At 34.7% G+C, this 4,503-nt stretch overlaps 1 long non-coding RNA gene across 1 annotated transcript; it reads left to right on the top strand.

Moving 5' to 3' along the window:
• Nucleotides 1–208: 208 nt before the first annotated feature.
• Nucleotides 209–2,584, top strand: LOC142150022 (uncharacterized). Its single transcript, XR_012690976.1, has 2 exons — nt 209–443; nt 2,189–2,584. It is a non-coding gene; the product is annotated as an uncharacterized LOC142150022 (long non-coding RNA).
• The last annotated feature ends 1,919 nt before the right edge of the window (nt 2,585–4,503 follow it).

Here is a 4,503-nt window from a genome sequence, read left to right as displayed (position 1 = left end):
AAGTTGATTGTCCTTTTTATGGTAATAAAAGTAGGCTGGCAGGTCTATTGGAATTTTGATAACATCATTATTTGCTCAGTAAGGAAACATTACTTGGTAGCAGCTGCAAAGGAGACATTTGACAGCATCTGTCATATCTCTATGGACACTAATTCCAGACAGCATTTGCTGGTGGGAGTGTTCTAAGTAACAGAGGGGTGTTGTTTACTCAGAAATCTGGACCAGATCAAACTTAAGCTTGTGTAGTAAAGGACTGGGCGAAAAGACTTCTGGATATCAAACACAACTGACTACACATCACAAGCAACGGCATGGTACGATTGTTATGGATATTTCAATTAAATTAAAGGAAAAATTGCTGAAAGATTCAGTATACACAGAACTCTGAGAACTAAACTAAGCTGCTAAATTCTGCCTACTGTGACAATGAATTCCTCCAGACGGTAAGAAGATGTGTTAGTCATTTAATTATTGCTGGTTAGAGGATACTGATGTGTTGCATGAACAAACTAAGTTTGTGAATACATTAACGTTCTACCCTGCCAATTTATTACACAGTTTATATTTAGCAACTGTAGAATACTAATAAATGATGCAGTGATTCAATTTTCAATATATGTAAACAATACATTTTAATATATCTTAACCATCACAACTGTACTTATTAAACATGCGTTAGTAAAGATTACACTCACAAATGGTCATTGATAAGAAGGTACTTTTTTAAAGACAGAAAATTGTACATTTTCTGAAAGCTTGATCATTAATACCAACATATGCATGCATTGTTGTGATCCTCTACAAGTTATCTTAAGATCAATGGATTTGAAGCATGCTGAATCTCCAGTGTTATTTATTTGCCAGTAAACAAATGTTATGGTAGGATTGCAACAACTGGCAATTCTGACCTCCTATTAAGGAGATAATATTTTTTTTGGCAGCAAGATCAATTGGTCTTTCACCAATTCTGTGAGTCATCCTAATGAGCAGTCTTTACACTGTGTGTACACAGTGATTTACAAAAGCAGGTCAGAGGGGGGCTTTGGGGGCTTGCAATGGATTTAACAGAAGGAAGAAAAAAAAAATAATCATAATTAAAAAATAAAATTAGTTTTTCTGTATATGATAGGATTCTGCAGTACTAAATAATAAAATATTTGGGTCTACAGTGTTACATAAATTGGCTCCCTTCCAATTGATTTACCATGATAGGCATTTTATCACTGCATATAGATGAGTGATAGTGATATTAATGTTTTTCTGAGTTGGGATAAAGCTTAGTCTACATTGTTTGTGCAGGAAACCTATACCAACTTCAAGCACCAACTGTAGCTATAATTATTATAATAGTATACAATATATACTAATTATACTATTATTATCATTATAATAATCTAAAATATGTGACCTTTTATAGACTACTTTTGAACATTATTTTTGAAACAATGAAATTCAAAATAGGCTAGATTTAATCTTATTATAATTATATTTTATTATAGGATATCTATATTTTTCCACTCTCATAAATGTTAAGTTGCAACAACCTGAAATATTGTTAGCCAACCATGTTTATGTAATTTAATGTGTGTGTGTATATCTATATATATATATAGTAGATGTAGATGTAGATATAGATTTGTTAGTTGTATTTTATTGAGGGAAAAGTATTTGATAATAAAATCTGTGGTGAGGGAAGCCTAACAAATCCCTCAGATACCCCTTTCAATAAAAAGGTTGTAAAAGAAATGTTGCAGGACACTAACTTAATTATTTCTGTTATTTCTGTGTTGTAAAGCACTATAATATATACATATACACATGATTATAACAACCAATCTGAATTTGTTGATTTTGTTTTTGGACATTTTTGGCAACCCAATCATCCAATGTATACATCAGAATATGTATGCAGCCATCATTCTAATGCACTGCAAGAGCCCCCTATGATTCTATCAACTGTCAATCAACCTCATCTATGCAATTTGGCCTTTCGCATATGTGTCCATATTGGTAACAGATCAGGTTGCTCAATTATCTGGCTGAACAAACTGAATTGCCCATTTTTGGCAAACTTTAACTTTCTCAATTGCCATTAATCCTAATTGCATTTGGTAACTTTATAATGGACATGCAAATAGATTTGTATTTAGTACAACAATAACATTTTATTTTTGTTTCCCTTCACCAGAATACACTCTCTTCGGGCTCACAGACAAAGGATTCCTGTAACCTATGCGGACACCTGGCAAAATCAGTCCTGCAGTTGTGCAGACCAATGGTCCATTGATGAACTAGCCACATACCTATTAATTACTATAATCATTTTAATTGCACTCTTGGGGGCTTGGGCAAAAAAGGACGTATATGTGTAGTTGATTCATGGAATTGATATAGGAAGATCTTCTCGACCTCTCTCTACTGAAAATAGTGACTGTCTGAAACCTGCAGTTTGCTTGGCTTTTCGGGCTGAAGAAAATTCCAGATTATTATCTTCAAAGTTTTATTTGAAGGGTATTTATAATTAGGAACAAATGGCAACAGGAAAGAAAACTTGAAGCAAATAAAAATGTTATTTATTGCATCACCTCTTCGTGATTAATAAAAGTTTACAATGGTTCTATATGGCTTGCACAGTGGAAATACATATTTTTAGTTTCAGTTATATAGTGAAGTGTGTGGCAATAGATAACAGAAAGTTATTCTGAATTAAAACACATAACGCTAAACAATATTCTTATGGTGATGCACATGTGCATAGATAGCTTTTTTTTTTGCTTCTCTTGTGTGACTTCATTTCATAACATTAAGAGCAGCACAACTAGTTTTCACACGACCATTTGATTTGGTGCTCATGTCTCTGTATTCATAGGCTTTGTCATAGTGTAAGATGGATATGAAAGTTTGTGGCTACACACATCTTCAAAAAGAGAGGCGAGCTGATGGGTGATCCACATGTGACAATTGCACTGTTTGCGCTATATCCAATTAATGTCAGTGAGTGTAAGCAGAAATTTAATGCGAGTGTGAATCTTATGGGGCAAAGCAATGCTAAAATGTTTGTGTTCTTTTAGTCATTTTCAGTGTCATGAGTGCCTATTGCGTTTGATTTATTTTCAATCTGCCTATAAGCATCTTTAGGCTATGGCTTAAATCAACCTGTAACTAATAAGTACATTAGAATTTGTGCAGGGACATATCACCCTGTAGCTAATCAGAGCATTAGAATGTTCATAAAAAAGTTAACACACATCAACAAAATGTGTAAGTACAGTGGCGCACACAGGGGGGGTTTCTGGGTCTCCAGAAACCCCTCCCCTCTGCTAAAAAAAAGTGCCCTACATAGCGTATACAGCACCGCCGCGAATGCTTCTTTGACAGCGCCGCGGCTGCTGTATAGTAGAGTGCTGCCTAAACGGAGCTGCTGCGCATGCACGACAGCTCTCGCTTTTTTTTTTTTTTCAGTGGAGGGGAAACCCCCCCTTAAAAATCTTCTGTGCGTCCCTGGAGTACAACATGCCTTTGTATGAAGCAGTTTACACAGTGCCTTTAAAACATATTCAGCCCTCATCTCCACTAAGGACCGGATTTTGAGTTAGGAGCCAAGCAAAGAAAAGGAGCAACTTTTCACCTGGACAAACCATGTTACAATGCAAGGGGTACAAACTTTCCTTTTTTTTCCACGCAATGGAAATACTTGCTGTAATTTCATGTAGCATACAAATACTTGATTTATTTTTACACTGAAATTAAAGTTGATCTATGACATGCCGTATCCCAAATATAAATCTGTCCCTAGATTTTAAATTTACCTCCCCATCCAATGCAACATGGTTTTGCCCAGGTGCAAATGTGCTCCTTTTCTTTGCTTTGCTCCTAACTCAAAATCAAGCCCTTAGTGCACACCTATAATTAGCTATATCTAGGCAGAAAATCTGTGTGGAATTAGACAAACACATAGAAGAGAGAATATTACACCCATTTAGACTGAAAGGATCCTTACATTAATTATAAAAAACACTTTAGGACATTTCATTGAAATTTCATGATCTTTGCATATTATTTATTTTTATAGCTACATTTAGCCACAAAGTAATACATTATTTATGTAGGCAAATTAGATTTTGCTATCCTGCCTCCATAGAGTATAAGTCCCAATTTCACTTTATGACGAAGACAACACTCAGCTTATCTGTACTGATCTGTCCCAATCAGAATGTAGCTATACAACTAATAGAGTGGCGGGTTTAATTTGATTTTTTTGTTTTTACTTGTCAGTGACTATTAACACCTAATCTGTGAGACTACAAGAAAATGGCAGTCATTAGTCTGCATTGAGGACTACTGCACAAATAGCAATTGAACAAACTTTCACCTCAAGCAGATATTCAATATCTATGCAACAAGAAAATGGCCATCACTCTGATAAATGGGATAATTATTTTTATACATTTACTACAAAATATTTTCACCTAATGTCTCCTCTGTATAACCAAATTTTGAAAT

Source organism: Mixophyes fleayi, chromosome 4, assembly GCF_038048845.1.
Source record: "Mixophyes fleayi isolate aMixFle1 chromosome 4, aMixFle1.hap1, whole genome shotgun sequence".
NCBI lineage: Eukaryota > Metazoa > Chordata > Amphibia > Anura > Limnodynastidae > Mixophyes > Mixophyes fleayi.
This window is presented reverse-complemented; position numbering and strand designations above follow the sequence as displayed.